Source organism: Pseudorca crassidens, chromosome 15 (genome assembly GCF_039906515.1).
Source record: "Pseudorca crassidens isolate mPseCra1 chromosome 15, mPseCra1.hap1, whole genome shotgun sequence".
NCBI classification, from domain to species: domain Eukaryota; kingdom Metazoa; phylum Chordata; class Mammalia; order Artiodactyla; family Delphinidae; genus Pseudorca; species Pseudorca crassidens.
The window spans coordinates 2,905,837-2,924,395 of NC_090310.1; the positions used below are offsets into that span (position 1 = coordinate 2,905,837).

Here is an 18,559-nt window from a genome sequence, read left to right on the forward strand (position 1 = left end):
CAGTGGTTGAGAGTCCACCTGCCGATGCAGGGGTCATGGGTTCGTGCCCTGGTCTGGGAAGATCCCACATGCCACAGAGCGGCTGGGCCCGTGAGCCATGGCCACTGAGCCTGCGCGTCCGGAGACTGTGCTCCGCAACGGGAGAGGCCACAGCAGTGAGAGGCACGCGTACCGCAAAAAAAAAAAAAAAAAAGTGCAAGGTGAAGCAGCAGGTGTGGACGTAGAAGCTGCAGCAGGTAATCCAGAAGATCCAGGTAAGATAATTCATGAAGCTGGCCACAGGAAACAGATTTTCAGTGTAGATGAAACAGCCTTATATTGGAAGTAGATGCCATCTAGGACTTTCATAGCAAGAGAGGAAAAGTCAATGCCTGGCTTCAAAGCTTAAAAGGACAGGCTGACTCTCTTGTTAGGGGCTAAAGCAGCTGGTGACTTTAAGTTGAAGACATTTACCATCCGAAAGCCCTAGGGCCCTTAAGAATTATAATTAATCTACTCTGCGCGTGCTCTATAAGTGGAAGAACAAAGCTTGGATGATAGCACATCTGTTTAGAATGTGATGTGCTGAATATCTCAAGCCCAGTGTTGAGACCTACTGCTCAGAAAAAAAGAATCCTTTCAAAATATTCCTGCTCAGACAATGCACCTGGTCACCCAAGAGCTCTGATGGAGATGTGCAATGAGATTAATGTTTTCATGGCAGTTTCATGCACAACATCCATTCTGCAGTCCATGGATCAAGGAGTCATTTCAAATTTCAAGTCTTATTATTTAAGAAATACATTTCATAAGGCTGTAGCCGCCATAGATAGTGATTCCTCTGATGGATCTGGACAAAGTCAATTGAACACCTCCTGGAAAGGAGTCACCATTCTAGATGCCATTAAGAACATTCCTGGTTCATGGGATGATGTCAAGATATCAACAGTAACAGGAGTTTAGAAGAAGTTGATACCAACCCTCATGGATGACATTGAGAGGTTCGAGATTACAGTGGAGGAAATAACTGCATATGCAGTGGAAACAGCAAGAGAACCAGAATTAGAAATGGAGCCTGAAGATGGGACTGAATTGCTATAATCTCACGACAAAACTTTCACGGATAAGAGGTGTTCCTTATGGATGAGCCAAGAAAGTGGTTTCTTGAGCTGGAATCTACTAGTGAAGATGCTGTGAAGATTGTTGCAGTGAAACAAAGGATTTAGAATAGTACACACTCTTAGTTGATAAAGGAGCAACAGGGTTTGAGAGGATTGACTCCAATTTTGAAAGAAGTTCTGCTCTGAGTAAAATGCTGTCATACAGCACTGCAGGCTACAGAGAAATCCTTCGTGAAAGGAGATCAGTCAGTGCAGCAGACTTCTTAGCTGTCTCATTTTGAGATCGCCACCCACCTGCAGCAGTCATAACCCTGATCAGTCAGCAGCCGTCCACATCGAGGCAGGACCTTCCACCGGCAAAAAGATTGCAACTTGCTGACGGCTCAGATGATGATTAGCATTTTTAAGCAATAAAGTATTTTCTTATTAAGATATTACATTGTTTTTAAGACATAATGCTATTGCACACTTAATAGACTGCAGCATAGCGTAAACATAACTATGTTCCATATGCTCTGGGAAACCAGAAGATTCATGTGACTTGCTTTATTGTGATATTCCCTTTATAGTGGTGGTCTGGAACCAAACCAGCAATATCTCCAAGGTCTGCCTGTATATGTTTCATACAAATAAAAAATAGACATTTCTAGTGAAATTCGATCATACTGTATGTACTATTTTGTAAACTTGTTCACTTAATATCTTATTACTTATGCAGTATTAGCTATCTACCTTATCATTTTAAATAGCTGCATAGTGTTCTTTATTTAAGTAAGCATCATGATTCATCAGCCTAATTCTCAATCGTTGGACATTTAGGTGGTTTCCAGATTTTCACCATTATAGACAGAATGATGAATAGCCTTTTAGCTGCATCTGTGTGAACATCAAAATTATTTCTTCACACTAAATTCCTAGAAGTGGAGCTGTTGTTTTAAGGGTGTTCTAGTAGAGCTTTTTTTTTTTTTTTTTGCGGTATGCGGGCCTCTCACTGCTGTGGCCTCTCCAGTTGCGGAGCACAGGCTCCGGACGCGTGGGCCCAGCCGCTCCGCGGCATGTGGGATCTTCCCGGACCAGGGCACGAATCCGTGTCCCCTGCATCGGCAGGCGGACTCTCAACCACTGCGCCACCAGGGAAGCCCTAGTAGAGCTTTTTGATCGCAAGAAATAGATACCCATAAAAACCTGCTGGCTCCAGTGTGAAAACGGGGTTCATATGAACAAAAGGAATGAGGGAATCTCATGGAGCTCGGAACAAGATACCTGCAGGCCTCTTGAGAAACTGAAAGTACAAACTCCCTGGACCCAAAGCACTTCCCAGCTCCTCGGGAGCCGGGCGGCCTCATCTCTGCTCCTCTGTGCCTCTTGGCACCCTCCTCTGGTTCACCAGCCTGTTTTGCCTACTTCTGCCACCAGCCTCAGTTTTACATCATAACCACTCAGATTCAGTGGCTGACAGTCGTCTCTGTTTCTTTGCTAAAATTCCTGAGAAGGTAAGTCTGATTGCTAGATTCCTGCCCATTGTAGTCCTGGCCTGGTAACTTTGGGCAGCCTTGGGTTGGGGGCTTGAGGGTGGGGTTTCAGTCAGTCTTGTGCTGGTGAGTACTGACTGTAGGCGTACATGTAGCCTGAGATATGCCAGGGTGGGAGTCATTGGCGAATACTGCAGATCGGGGCCGGCTGCTAAATGTTTATCACAAAACCACTGGGTGTGACATGGGATAAAACTGTCAGATTCCTTGAGAAGGGATGGCCCGTGATTGACATCTTTAGGATATTTGTGATACAATTTAACTCCATTAAAGCTCTGTAGATGTCACTTCATCCTCTTTTAGCATTTAATGTTGTAGAGGAGAAGTCTGGAGGTTTTCGGTTTTCGTTTTTGTTTCCTTTGGGTTGATACCTTGCTTTATCTATCTTGACTCTTGTAAGTTTTATTTCTCCATGAAGCTCCAACATTCTACTGGGACATGACTGTAGTGGCTCTGTCTTTCCTGGTACTCCGGAAGCCCTTTTGTTTTTTTTTTTTTTGACGACGCAGATCTTCTGTGTTCATGTCAGGGAATTTCTCCACATTGTTAATGTGATTAACATTTTTCTTTCACTGGCTCTACTTCTCCCATCTGGAATTCCTGTTGTGCTTATAGTGGACCAGTCTTCCATTTTGCTTATCCTCTCCTCGTAGCTCGTTTAATCTATCTTCTCTGAATTCTAGGAAGAGCTCTCAATCCCAGCCAAATTCACTGATTTGATTTTATGCACTATTTTGATCTGTTCTTCTGGGCTTCTATTGCATTTTTCATTATGGCAATTGTATTCTCATCTAAAAACAATCTTTCCTGATCTCCGATTATTCCGTTTTCAAATTTATAGTATATTATTGACTCTTCTCAATGAGTTTTTTATTCGATTCAGATTTTCTGCCTCATCTGAATCAGTGTGATTCAGAAATTTCCTGAAGTGTTCCGTTTCATAAAGGAGACGTTCCTCCACATGCTTTAAAATGAAGACTGCTCATTCTGACCTTGGCCACACTTATGCGGTTCCCCAGGGGGTGAGGTGGGAGTCCCTTTGACTTTTCTTCTGCAGATGGGAATTCAGATCAGTAAGCCTTTGCCCCCTCAGGGCTCATTCCTACCACCTTGCAAAAACTCTCCTGTGGATGGAAGCAATCCTGATTTTCAGTATTGATACCGTTATTTCCCTATTTTGTTCCTTTGGAAATTTCTATAGGGATTTAAGAAGCACAAAATGGGTGAGTTCACATCACCTAGGGGCAGGAGTTTGATTCTTTTTAACGGCAGCATTCAGGGTGACCCAAGGGCGTGTAACCACAGAGACTCACAGGACCCGGGAAGCTGCCGTATCCGCCAGGTGGTCAGTGAGACCGGCCTTTGCGGCAGTGAGCGATGCTGGTGGCGGGGAGAAGTTGGGCTCCCACGTGTTTCTGAGCAACAGTGGCTCAACTTGATGGCAGTGGCCTGTGAGGAGTGTGAGAGAGGATGGAGCTGAGGACAGCTCCGTGTGCTAGAAAGTGCAGTTTGGCTCCTGGATGATTTCTTGGAAGACATTCAGTTGTACCTGGCTTGGACAGAATGATGCTCTGCATGTGGGAACGGGAAAAGGAGGCCCTTCCTGACCAGGGGTGCCATAGCCAGGACAGCAGGATAGGCATCCGCTGGGCGTGGTGACGGGTGCAGCCTCCCCAGCCAGCGGTGCATCCCGGGCCACCCTGGCCACGCGCACAGTCGCTGTCGGACAGCAAGCGGGATGCAAGCAGGACGCAGGCCGATGCCGGCACATCCCCTTCAGTTCTATTACGTTCAGCCTGTTGCTGAGGAGAAGAGTGCTCAGAACATTTCTCCAGGGGCGCTGACAGGTGACCGAGGAGGGGCAGCCCTTTTCCTTAGGCGCGCGGACCCTCCACTCTGTGGATTAGTTTGCAGTGTCCCACCAGCCATCCGCAGGGAGCTGTGGCGTGTTAATTTTCAGGTTTACCAAGTGGCACTAAAGATAATAATGAATTTCTCCACCCATCGCCCTCCTCCTGTCTGTCATAACTCTTCCCGCTCAAAATGTTTGTTTTCTTGTTGCCGTGTTTGTGACAGTTTATGGTGAAGGGGCCACAGCCTTCACCGTAAACAGCCCACCTGTCTGGGACCTCAGGTCCTGGACTCTCACTCCTCATTACGGCCGTTGTCGTTTCCCCGCTGGTCTTGTGGGGACGGGAGCTGGAGTCTGTCACTCGCTCCACGACGTGCCACATGCTCCCCTCCAGACTGACCCTCGAGGTCTGGTCTGCCAGCGCCTTCCCCTTCTCCCTGTCCCGCTGTAGCTCGGAGGCCACCCGCTCTTCCTGAGCGTATGACGGACCAAAGCGAGCAGCCCAGTGTCGCGGTGCAGGGCTGGGAGGCTTCAGACCCACGTGAGAACGGGAGGCACCACCCCCTTGCCGTGGGGACGGTGACATCACTGCAGCAGAGGACTGAGACCTCGAGGTCGGTTCACCCTCTCACGCTCTGCTGGGCGGGATGGCAGCCAGTGATGCTACAGCGCCCCAAGACTCGGCGTGTCCCCTGCGCGGAAGCCACCGCGGCCCAACTCCGGTCGCCGAGGCGGCGGTGCTGGTCGGGGTGGAGCGGAGGGGGCCTCCCTGCGCCCCGCGGGTCCCACCCCGCAGACCTCGGAAGGGCCGGCCCGCGCTCCTCGCAGGGACTCTTCGGGCGCGAGGACCTCGCTTCTGTCTTCAGCCGAGGGCAGGTGTCCTGAGGGTCGCCGCTGTCTCGGAATAGAAGGTGACCAGGCGGAGCGCCTGCTGGGAGAGGCCGCGCGTGCCGCCCCGTCTGCTGAGGGGCCCCCAGCACAGCCTCCCTGTGCGCGGACACGTCACCTGCACTCCCTGTCTTCCGGGCCATCATCGCGCCACCTCTTCCCATTCATGATGTGGAAGTCCTCCTTTAGGAATCGTGTTTTCAGCAGTGCTTTGTGTTTCCGCGGTTTTAGAGGTTTGTGCGGCAATGAGCGGTGCGAACACTTCACCCCTTTCTGCGTCCTGAAGCACAGGGCCCGAGGCGAGCCTGTGACGAGTGTTTGGGGCTTCTGCGGGGGGTGGGTCAGCTCTGCCCAGGCACAGCCACGGTGTCTTTTCTCATCCTCCAGACCCCGAATAAGCGCCTCTTTAAACACACACGAATGGAGGTCGCAGGAGCGTGAGTTACAGCAGAAAGAACACTGGCCGCGGTGCTGAGCAGACCTGTAGATGGCACTCCTTCCTCGCCATGAGAGGACCCTCGGAGGCGGGAGAACGCGGTTGATGTCAACAGTGACTGGGTGATGTGTGAATAGACACATAGCCTAAGGCCTGGCAGAGAGTAGGTGCTCTGCAAACGGTGCTCTGGGGCTGGTTCCAGGGACATGGCACTAAATTGTTTTGACTTCACAGTCACCCCTCAGAGCACAGGCTGTCACATACCAGCCATGTGTGTCTCAGGGGCAGCGAGGCATGGTGGTCAGGGACACGGGCTGGGGCGTCACACAGATCTGGGTTCACCTTCCGTCCCAGCCACCTCGTAACTCGGTGACTAGGCCAACTTGCCTGACTTCTCCCCTTATGTCAAGCAGGAGCAATAATCCTTTCAGGATTAATCCGTTTAGGGAGCGAGCAGGCAGAAGCCCCATTTCCCACAGGACATGTGGGGACCTGAACTTACATAGAGGTCAGTCTCGATAGCCTGGTCATTCCTAGGACTTAAGCGGGGTCCTCACTCCTGGGCTTCAGGCCTCAGACCGGCTCCTGATCCGTCCACCGACGGCTCTCCATCGGCTCACGCTGTGCGTGAGGGGCAGGTAGGGGCCGACCCCGTTCTGTTCCTCAGATTTCATAGTTTGGACTTGGGAGGCTCAGAAACTGAGGTCTTAATGAACCAGGTCTGACTAAACATTATACGGAAAAGGTGATAAACATGTTGGTATTTGAGAATCTTTTAAAAAATATATGACGTTCTAAAGCAGTCACATGACTTAGCGGAAAAAACCTCCTTTAATCCAGCAAATGTTGGGTCCTGTAGTTTTTCTCCTGCCTTGTAGTTAGGTATTTTGAGGCGCTCACTTTATTGAGCACCTCCCGCATGCTAGCCGCCGTTAGAAGCACCTACATGCGTGCTTTCACTTAGTCCTCACAGCAGCGCAGCCCCATTTCTCCCGTAGTAAGAGGAAGCTGGAGGGGAACAAGCTTGCCAGGGTCAGAGAGTGGGCAGCAAAGCCGGAACAAACCACAAGGCCCTCGGAGGCCAAGCGTGGGCTCTTTCTGTGACACCGTCATTCAGCGGGCGTGTGGTGTACCAGGGCTCTGGATGAAGTTCAGCCACTGGCTGGCACAGGAAGTGCCCCATCTGCGCCCTCTTCTGCTGTCCTGTCCAGCTTGCCTGTCTGGACGTGCCTTAGGTCACTGTAGAGAGATCTGCTCGGCAGTAAAAACAATACCCTCTAATGTCATAAGTAGATGGGATTTTGAGGTGTATTTCTTTGCAGGAATCTAGCTTCATTGAATGTCTTTAGATGGTGGACATCGTGGCTGTGACTGAGGCTCGTGCCTGAGTTAACAAATGGCTGTTCCTCACCGCAGACCGACGGCAATGACCCTTCTAAGCGAACACATGCTCTGTGTGTCCTCGATTGCTGACAGCAGCTGCTGTGAGTCCTGAGGAGAAGCGTACTTAGTGACAAAAGCCAGCCTAGTGTTGCAGCAGAGGGAAAAATAGGGAATTGATGAATTATCTTTCTATTTGCACCTTCAGAAATAGGTTAATTGTTTCAGTGACTGGCTCTGTCTTGATTAGGAAGCATTAATAGCCATTCATGATATAACTTCAAAAAGGTATAGGAAAATTAATAGAATTCTCCACTAACATAAACTGTAGTCATTATCTACCGTATCCAGAGCCATTAGGGCTGCTAGGCTAGTTGATTAAAGTGCACGTGGGTTTTTTGGTCGAATTCTCTAGATTGTTGAACAGATCTTTTCTTCGCTTTTTCAGTATAGAATTCCATGTCGTGAGCTAATACTGTTACTTAGTTTAAGTGCCTCAATTCTACGACTTAATTAAAAACCTTTCACAAGATAATTTTATCAGTAAATGCACATTTTATCTACATGTGCAAATATTACTTGATTATGATGATTAAACTTTTTTTTAGTAAAAAAAAAAAGAAACTGCTCAAAAGTGGCAAAGAACAGGTCAGGTCCAAAAATACCAAGCTGCAAGACAGTTTTATGCACCTTTGGTTCTACCCAGCAGCAGAAGTGGACACGTTTTCTTTGGAAAGGCCAATAATACAGAGAATGACGGCAGCAGCAACAGCAGATAGAAACGCAGAAACTAACACTGAAAACACCCTCAGTCCGTACCTGGGATCGGATCCCATGCTTCACATGCCCTCTCATCTTCACATTTACGGCAACCTTTGAGGCAGGAGCTATTGTTCCACTTTCCAGATGAGGAAACTGGGACTTGGAGACGGTCGGGAATGTGTCCACGTTCGCACAGCTGAGTGGGAAGCCAAGAGTTAGACTCAGGTGGGGTGTCCCCACCTCCCCCCGCATGCCCTCCCAGCCACTGGGCCAGACTGCCGTGTGGAGGGTGACTACTTTTTTTTTTTTAAGTAATAATAAGTTGCTTTTATTTATTGATTTATTTATGGCTGCGTTGGGTCTTCGTTGCTGCGCGCGGGCTGTCTCTAGTTGCGGCGAGCGGGGGCTACTCTTCGTTGCGGTGCGCGGGCTTCTCATTGCGGTCGCTTCTCTTTGTTGTGGAGCACGGGCTCTAGGCGCGCAGACTTCAGTAGTTGTGGCATGTGGGCTCAGTAGTTGTGGCACACTGGCTTAGTTGTTACGCGGCATGTGGGATCTTCCCGGGCCAGGGCTCGAACCTGTGTCCCCTGCATTGGCAGGTGGATTCTTAACCACTGCACCACCAGAGAAGCCCTGACTTCTTTTAAGAAGATAAAATTTACCTTCCTGGACCCAACTCTCTGTCCCATCTGATGCTCTGTCTCAGTGTCATCAGGAGACATTAGATATAGCTGTCCTTGCCAGTGTCAGCTCTAGACACACAGGAGTCTTCCTCAAAGGGGTCTAAGCTGCCTTAAAAGTTTATTATGGGCTAGGAACCACTGTGTTTATCTTCACTCTTGGTCAAGCTGTGATCTGGGCAGAGTTGGCCCCTACTTGCCCTCTTATGTGTCCTTGAAGTCCAGACTTGCCCCTGACTTCTGTCCCTCGTTGCTGAGACTTGATGGTGCCGTCCCTGTTGACCCTGTACACAGGCTTCAGGGGTTTATGGACGGTGACCATCTGCCCAGCCTGCATCTGCCAGATGGAACGCAGTGCCCTTCACAGACCAGAAGACCCCGCCTGTGCCATCGCCCTGGCTGTTGTGTGCGTCCTTCTCAAACCTTCCTGCCTTTCTTTTCTGGAGACCAGCAACCAGAAGGGCATTCCAGATTTGTGCCTTAACCTACAAGGAACATACAAGCAGTGCCGTGTTTCCCCCACTCCCAGGGGTGTTCTGAAGGTTAATCTCAGGATTCTGTTGGCATTTTTAGACAAGGCAGCAGAGCTGGTCTTCTAAATTCCTTTGAACAAAATGTTTATTGAAGTGTTACCTTGTGTAATGGGTTCTGTGAGGGTCTTATGGATTTGGAAGAAGGGTCAGAGTGATTAGGGAAAATTTCAGAGGTGGGGGAGTTTGGTCTGGCCCTTGAAGAATGTCTGTGGAACTAGATGGCCTATGAGGTCATTCGTAGATCGGTTGGGAGGGGTGGAGGGGCGGATACAGGCCAGGAGCAGAGCAGCAGACGTGGGCCAGGTGCGAGGAAACCAGCATGACCAGAGTTGAGGAGGGATGCTGGGGAGAAGTGGAGAACACAGTCGGATTATTTGGGGGGAATGGACTAGAGGGGTTCTTGGAAGCCGAGTGAATCCGTCAGGGTAGACAGAGGAACACTGCAATAAAGACAACCTGAAGGTCTCAGGGGCCTAAACAGCACAGTTTATTTCTCACTCACGTTGCACGTGCAGCAGAGGTTCTGTGTGGGAGAGGAGTCTGCGCACTGTACAGTGCTCAGACCCAGGCTGTCAAGTGTGTCACTGTTCTAAGATGTGGCGTGCCCGCAGGTTCACTGCAGGGGCACAGGGGGTCGCACAGAGGCACTTGAATGCATCTGCTTGGAAATGACGTAGATCCCTTCCAGTCACATTTCATGGGCCAAAACCAGTTATCGATACATGGCTACCTGGTACCTACACCTAACTCATTGGGAAAAGAGAAGGATCCTCCCCTTATATCTAGAAGGAGCAGAGAGCTCAACATACTGTGAACCATGATAATGTCTCCCACCCAAGGTAGGGGTGTGTAGACTCAAAGTGGCGGGTCCTGGAGCAGTTATCAGGGTCTGAGTGTGACAAGCCTGGGTTCTAGGAAGGTTGACCTGAGTTCAGCATTTGAAATGACCACTCTGGCTACAGGATTTCTCAGCCTTCTCTCTATGGACTTTTATCTCTGCTACTTGTGTGTGACCACACCTGGGACCTCCTCATTGGGGTTAGGATGGGGTAGGAGTTAAGAGCACAGATTCTAGTCATAAAGCCCTGGGTGTATATCCAGCTCTGTGCTGTGACATGGGGCAGGAAAGCTACCTTGTGAGTCTGTTTCCTTATCTGTCAAAATGTGAACCACAGAAACAGACATGATCATGGACACACAGTGAGTAGCACAGTGAGTCTGGCCCACACTCAGCAGTTCATAAATGGCTGTAATCCTTATAATCTCTGAAAATGTTCTGCCTTTGGGATCTTTAATTCTGTTCGTGGTCATCCTTCCCTTCCACTCTTCCTGCCCTTTGTCCTTGTTACTTCATCAATCCCTAGCTCATCTCTCCTGCCCAATTTGTTAGCCCTCTCCTAGCCTCCTTTCCTTCCTCCACACCGCGGTGTCCGCATTCTAATCGTTCCCGTGTGGTGTCAGTCCTCTCCTGACCTTCCAGCATACCCGGATCGCCGAGGCGCAGCCCACCTTCCACCTGCTTCCTCCTCCGCAGGACTGAAGTTCCAGCAGACTGGTAGCTTCTAGAGTCTCTGGAGATGGCAGCGCTGCGCAGAAATCCTCGGCCTCACCCCAAGTGTCCTCCTGCCTCTTTTCCCCGGTAGTTGTCCCAGACCTTGCATCCTTCCACCCCCAGCAGGACTACTTCCTGCTGAGTCACATTCATGAATACAGAGTATCTTTATATGTTTTCTTTTATGTAATTGATAAACATGGGAAAATAATCCTAATTGAAGAGTAAGATCACCTAGCACAGAGCTTCTCAAATTGAATGAGCTTACACATCACTCAGAGAGTTTAACATTTAGGTCCTGATTCAGTAGGCCCAGGGTATGGCCCAAGACTCTGCCCCTCTAACCGGCTCCCAGAAGAGGTCTGTACTGCAGGTCCCAGCACCGCTCTGAGGAGCAATGAGTCGGTTGATATGTATTGAAAACTCACCATGTGCTGAAAAGCATGATCTTTTCCTTCTGAGTAGTGAGAGCTCTGCTGTCAGAGCACAGGCAGCAGGACAGGCTTCACCTGGGAGCTGAGTGATGTGGAAACTAGCTCTGCCCAGACGTGCTGCTTTGGAGTCTGCTTTGGAACAGGCTCCCAGATGACTTGTGTGCGTATGAAGGTTTGAGAAGCACCAGTTTAGAAGATATAAATAAAAAGGTCTGAAGAATGTTTGTAAAACTGTACGTGGTTTTTTGGTGTTTTGGAAACTGAAAATATTGATGTCAACTTAAGCTAATTAGTGAGTGGGTTGAAATTAATTAATCAGAAAAGACACTCTGAGGAAAATAAATTCTGTACTAGGTTTAGAAGAAGAAAAGTATGTTTATAAATATATTTGATTTGTATTTTTATCATCATTTAGAAGGTCTTATCTCTAGCCATTTCTTAGAAAAGCCTAGTTGTAAAAGAAAAATGATTCCTGCATCTGTCTTACTGAATTATTTTTATTTTTATTCCATTATTTTTCTTTATGTAAATAACAGCAAATATGCATACATAGTCTTATTTCTTCCTTCTCTCCTACCCCAAAAGGAACGTGTCATATTTGCTGTTCAGCACTTTGCTTTTTCATTTATCAGTACATCTTAGAGGTCTTTCTATATCAGTCTATAAAGAGCTTCCTCGGCGTTTTTTACTGCTGGGTAGCATCCAACAGCGTGGATGTACCACATTAACATTTTGCTTTTCCAAATGATATTTAAATGCCTTTCAGAACAATAACCAACACTTATAAGTGGGAGCAAATTACTAACCCTATGTTAAATTTCTACATCTTTCTAAAAACTGATTCCTTCCAGGTAACCACCACATGTTTCAATTGGGGTTATTTTAGGCTAATGTGTCTTTCCCAAGCAGTACTTAATTTTCAAAACAAAGAAATAAAGGGAGCGTTTGTCATCTGAGAGACTTTTAAAGGACTCAACCAAAGGCAGCTCCCACTTTGGGGGGAAGTAATTTGGGGGAAGATTCTTGCCTCTATCCAGGCATGTGGGGTGGATTCTAAGTTCCTTAAGCTCCCCTCTGCCTTCCTCGGTGAGTTCCACCCACATCTGTGTGCGGACTGATCCCATGCTGGTTAAAGAGACACTGTCCTAGCTCCAGTTCCGTTCTGTCTCCCCCTCTGTGCAAGCTTCTGGGGGCATTTCACTGCCAATAAATGAGCAGTTCCATGGATTGACCAGACACTAAGGTAGTTTTAAATAAACAGATGGATCGTCTTATTGGAAGCTTTGGGAGAGGTCTGGTGGAAGTGCCTGTTGTTTAAAGATTTGCCATAATTACTTTTGGATCTCCTATAAATTCTCTCTAAATCTGTTATTCGTGCTGTCACGCAGAAAGCTGAGTGGCCATGCTGCTTTAAAACTACAGCAGACTGCTAAGTGTGTGAAACACGCTAAGCGCTTACTTGTTTGAATTGATAGTTTGCACTGTCCAGGTTTGCTGAGTAATCATCAACCTTCCACGTTTTAAACAGGCCCACAATGGCCAGCTTCTTTCTTAGTATATTTGAACAATCCCATACATGGGATTAGGAGTTCATGTTTTATTCACCTGCCTTCCAGGTTATGTGAACAGACGTCCTATGTTTCCACCAGCAGCACACTCCCCTCTCATAACACCTGCAATAATTAATTTTAAGTAGGCATCTTAAGCGGGATCCTGGCTGCGTTTGGTGGGCTTAGTTCTTCATATCCACAGCTTCTGCTCTTCATATGCTCTCCCTCTTTCTGTCATCGGCCTTAGATTTATTGTTGGTGTTGATTTTAGACCAAAATATAAATGAGATTGTGTTGACATTTAAAAAAAAAGAAAAAAACTTGCTTCCTAGCAGATTGAGTAGGGGAGCAGTTGGCTTAAATAGATAACCTCGGGTCATATCAGAAAACGTCTTTTTCTTGCTGAGGACTCTATTCTTGCACTGTGGGACTGACTTTATTCATTTGAAGGAAGCTAGGGCAGACAGGAAGAGAAATATTTTCTTCTCGTAAGATTTCCTGATTTCTTTGTACCTCTGTTGTGACACCCAAGGGTAATTCTGATATAGCAACACTAGCAAAAAGAAAAGAGATGGGAGAACAGAAGGGGAGATTCCTCCACAGTTACGAGCTCTCATCCGTCACTATCGAAGCCTCCCTGTGCCCCGGCTCATTCTGTGGTCTTGTCTGCTGTGCTCCCCATCAAGGACAAGGACCTACCAAATTTCCGGAGACGGGGAGAGAGAGCGCACACGTGAGCAGGAGCGAGAGGGAGAGAGAGTTAGACCAAGACACAAGCCAAGCCCCCCACTCCTGTCTCACCTGTGCGCTCAGGTTGTGTGTGGCGCTGCTCTCTAGTGAATGTCCCCAGCCTGATTATTTATTCTTCTTGGGGCCAGCGCTCTCCAGTCAGAATGATGAATCTCCAAATAGCCCGAGCCCAGAACCTGCGCTGGTACGTTGGGAGCGGTCAGCCCCGCCATGTTGGTAGAGATACAGCCCTGCCTGGCCCACCTAGAGATGAGCTGGGGTAAAGTCCTCACTCCATCCTCCAGAGAGAAATGCTCCTTGATCCTAATGTTAGGAAACAGAGTACGGGTCTATTCCTGGAATTAGCTTGGAATGAATATGGTTGGTGGACATGGTTATCCATCAGGTTGTTTACTTACCGTTTATTGCTTTGGAACATGTAGTACTCTCGGTTGCTCTGTGCTGGTTAGGACACCTGCAAGATTTCCTGCCTCAGAGTTTGCTCTCCTCTAAGATGGAATAAATAAGAAATTGATTACCTCAAAACACAGCAGAGGAAGTGTTCATCAATATATTTGTATGAACACTTGCATTTAAGGTGGGGAACAGAAGAAAATACCACACGCTCGATAAAATATTTCTCCAGTTCTGGGTATAACCACCTTGCGGCATTGCAGTTTTATGAAACACTAAATATGTAAGTGAGAGGTTTTATTGGTCTTGGATTTCTCATTTGAGAAGCTCTGGTTTTATTTAGGATATCAATCTTACATGAAAAAATAAAAAGAAGGTCATCTGTTGGTCTGTGGGGTGCCCCTCCTGGGAAGGAGCTGAAACATTGAGAAACCTGTTTCTCAAACTGTTGGCCCCTCAGCTCTTTGTGTTTTCACGTGGCTGGGGGAGCTGTAGAATACAAAGCTTTCAGTTGTATGTTGTTCCAGTCAAACAGAGTCTTCCAAAAGTAACAGCCCTGGGAGTGTTCACCTGCGGTCTGGCTTCCCGAGCAGGCGTCTTTATAACTAGACCATGAATTTACTGTCAGCTTCAATTGCCGTAATTCCTAGTCTGTGAGTTGAACAATGGTATCCGTAGCAAGGAAAATAACTTCAATTTAGTCTGGTTTTCTAAAGATCTTTATTGTATTTTAAGGAGGAGGGCACAACTGTGGTTTTCCTGATATATTCTGCTTAACATACTGTGGCCCCTTTCTCTCTTATTTATCTCCTTTTTTTTCTTTTTTCTTTCTCTCACGTGCTCACAGCGTTTGTTAAGATAATTTTCTGTTTTCTCCAGGGACTCAGGATTGCATTTCTTTGTTCTTGGTTTTATCTGTGAGGCACTTTTCTAGTTACAGATTCTGTTTGTGATTCACGCTATGTAAAGACAATCTGACGTTCAGCAGGACTGGAGCCTGACAGAGGGTCATAAACATGTCTCAGGAGCAGAGCTGTGCTACTCTCCAGAAACTTACATGCAAAACTCTGGTCTTGGGAAGAGATTTGATTATTTTAGGAACAGATATTGGTGTCTGTTCGGAAATTCGATTTGGCAAGCATCTGTTAGGCACTGACTGTTTCCAGAGGCTCTGGAGACTAAGAATCGCACACCTTAAGGAGATTACAGTGGATGGGGCAGCTGTGTGCTTGTACAGGTGCCCTGGTCTGAAGGAGACCAAGGTTTGTCTCACTTTCCCCCAGAAGCAGAGCGTGTGGGTTCAGTGAAAATGTGGGTCCAGGCGTTTAGTTAGAGGTGGTCCCAGGAACTATGGGCAAAGGAGTGGGCAAAGGAGACAGAGAAGGGGAAGACACCAGTGCAGGTGCATCAGTGAGTGAGCCCATCCCCTCAGTGAACATCTGTCCTGGGTCCCCCAGGAGCCTCGGGGAGACTGCATAGAAGCCACCGTAGTGTCGCTGACTGAGGGAGAAAGTGCAGGGATTTATTCATCAGCTCCCATGCTTTATTCCTTGAGAACGACTTCCAGGGACATTAACGTCCAGGCATGCAGGCTTATCTCTCCACCTCACCCTTGTAGGCCAGTCATACCCCTGGCCAGAGAATGACCTCAGGTAGGAACTGGCAGGTGTTTGCAGAAAGTCGTGGGTTTGTAAGTAAGCGGCAGGTGACAGAGACTGTGGGCAGGGTGTGGGCAACACCAGCTCCAGAGCGATAGTAACCAAGCGTGGAAAGTGCACTGCGTGCCTTACACCGCGTACCCCAGGTCCAGGGTCAGAGTGGGTCAAAGGACCGACAGCTGAGACCGAGAACTGTCAAACTCCTTGAAGAAAACATAGGGGGAAAGCTTGATGACATTGGATTTGTCAGTGATTTCTTAGATATAACACCAAAATCACAGGCAAAGAAAAAATAGATGAATTGGACTTCATCAAAATTAAACACTTCTGCGCATCAAAGGACACTGTCAACAGAGTGAAAAGGCAACCCATGGAATAGGGGGAAGTACTTGTAAATCCTACACCTGATAAGGGATTAATGTTCAGAAAATATAAAGGACTCCTGCAACTCAACAACCAAACAAACAACCTGATTTAAGAACTGAGCAAAGGGGCTTCCCTGGTGGCACAGTGGTTGAGAGTCCGCCTGCCGATGCAGGGGACGGGGGTTCATGCCCCGGTCCCGGAAGATCCCACAGGCCGCGGAGCGGCTGGGCCCGTGAGCCATGGCCGCGGAGCCTGCGCGTCCGGAGCCTGTGCTCCACAACGGGAGAGGCCACAACAGTGAGAGGCCCGCGTACCACAAAAAAAAAAAAACAAAAAAAAAAAACTGAGCAAAGGACTGGAATAGATGTTTCTCCAAAGATGATATACAAATGGCTAATTGAGCACATGGGAAAATGCTCTACTCCACTAATCAGTAGGGAAATCTAATCAAATGATACACCACTCCCACCCATTAGGACGGCTACTTTGAAGACAGTCTACACAAAGAGAAAACAACAGGTGTTGGTGAGGGTGTGGAGAAGTTGGAACTCTTTTTTGCCTTGCTGGTGGGAGTGTATAATTGCACAGCCACTGTGGAAAATGGTATGATGTGTCCTTAAACACTTAATCGCAGAATTACCATCTGATTCAGCAGTTCTACTTCTGGATATATACCCAAAAGAACTGAAAACAGAGACTGTAACAGATACTCACACACCCATGTTCATAACAGCAGTGTTCATAACAGCAGTATTCACAACAGCCAAAAGGAGGAAGCAACAACCTAAGTGTCTATCCGCAGATGAATGGATAAATGAAATGTGGTCCGTCCAAACAATGGACCGTTATTCAGCCTTAAAAAAGAATGAAATTCTGATCCATGTTACCACATACATGAACCTTGAAGGCATTACGCTCTGTGAACTGAGCCAGTCATGAAAGAACAAATCCCGTGTGATTCCATTTACGTGAGGTACCTGGAGTCAAACTCACAGATACTGTGTGATTCCATTTACGTGAGGTACCTGGAGTCAAACTCACAGAGACAGAGAGCAGGAGAGGGGGAGGGGGCTGGGGAGGAAGGAATGAGGAGCAGGTGTCTGATGGGGGCAGAGTCTCAGTCTGGGGAGATGAAGTTCCGGAAAGGGATGCTGGGGACGGTTGCACAACGGTGTCAATTTATGCCACAGCACTGTACACTTACAAATGGTTAAAAATTTCATGGTATGTATATTTAGCCACAACTTTTAAAAAGCATGCAGCAGGTACCGAGAGGGAAGGGCACTTTAACTGAGGGCCTGGGAAGCCTTCCTGGAGGAGGTGGCATGCTCCCTGGTCCCGATGGATGGGTGGACTTCGGCAGGCTGCAGTGCAGGCGGGGGTAGGAATGGGGAAAGTTGTCGCAGGCGGAGGCGCCCAGGTCAGAGGAGGGCGGATGGGATGTTTCAGAGAGCGCCTGCCACACGGCGGGTGAAGCACAGGAACCCAAGCCCTTCTCTCCGTGTTCAGTCAACAGATACTTACTGGATACCTGCTGTGCACGAGGCACTGTGTAGGCCTGGAGAGAGTGGCTAAAACAGAACAGACGAAAGTGCCTGTGCTCCTGGTCTCCTGCGGGGAGAGACAGACACAAACCAAACAAGCATAGTGAGTGGAGGGTCCCGTGGAGCGCGGAGCAAGGGAAGAGCTCGGCTGGGAGGGGTGGGCTCGCCATTGTCAGAGGGCCCCCCAGCCTGCGGAGGCAGAGGCCCCCATCAGCGTAGCTCCGGTCCTCCAAATGATGGCTTTATGGTCACTAAAGAAACCAGATGTGGTTTTGATTTCTCTGCTCGAGGTTGCTCAAGGCAGTGGTGTTCTTCCTGCAGATCTACCAACCTCTAAATACTTTGTGTCTCATGGGAACTTTGAGAAAAACTTTTTCCTTGGAACTCCTCCAGCTGCGGCTGGAAGGGACCAAGGCTTCAGAGGGCCCTGCCAGGGGATCCTGCAGTTCCCCGTTGTCCTTGCTAATAGCCTCAGACGGGCATCAGTTGCCCCGGTGGGCTTGGGCTCCACGCCCAGGTTGGCACGTTTGGCAAAATTATTCAAGGGCATTTCTCACTGAAGCTACAAGTGATCTGCTGTTGTGCCTAGGTACCTTCTCAATAACTTCAGTAGGCCGTTTGGAAAATTGACCTAACTTCCTGAAGAACACCCTCTTACTTCTCTGTCGCACCCAAACTACACGTGGCCCCAGTTTCTCCGTTGGTTGTGGTTCTTTTGCATTAAACGGTAGGTTATGCGTTTATATGCTTGAATGGAAAGCTGCTGTCTCTGTTCGTTTGGATCGCTCCAGGGTCCAGCCATGCAGTTCCTAAATCCACACTCCTGTTCTGTGTTTTATCAATAAATAAATAAACGAATAAGCCTGCTGCAGAGTTGCCTTTTATCACCTTCATTTTTCTCTGCTGATGAAAATACATTCTTTGTAACATTCCATTGATTTCCAAATGTGCAAGTTTTCAAACATGTTATAAATGAGAAGAAAAGAAACTGCTGGATTGTTTGTCAAGCTGTCACATTATTTTATTTATCCTCTCTCGTCAATAGAAAAGTCCAGAAGTGTATTGAGATAAAAATGGGAGTACACGTAAAGATAAAATTGTGAATGGGGTATACGGCTGTGTTCCCTCCCGCCGTTGCACAGTAAACAA

At 47.9% G+C, this 18,559-nt stretch overlaps 1 protein-coding gene across 4 annotated transcripts in view; it reads left to right on the forward strand.

The window, feature by feature from the left end:
• The window catches only part of SDK1 (sidekick cell adhesion molecule 1), an 826,998-nt gene that overhangs the window by 567,071 nt on the left and 241,368 nt on the right, over nucleotides 1-18,559 (forward strand). The window lies entirely within an intron of this gene.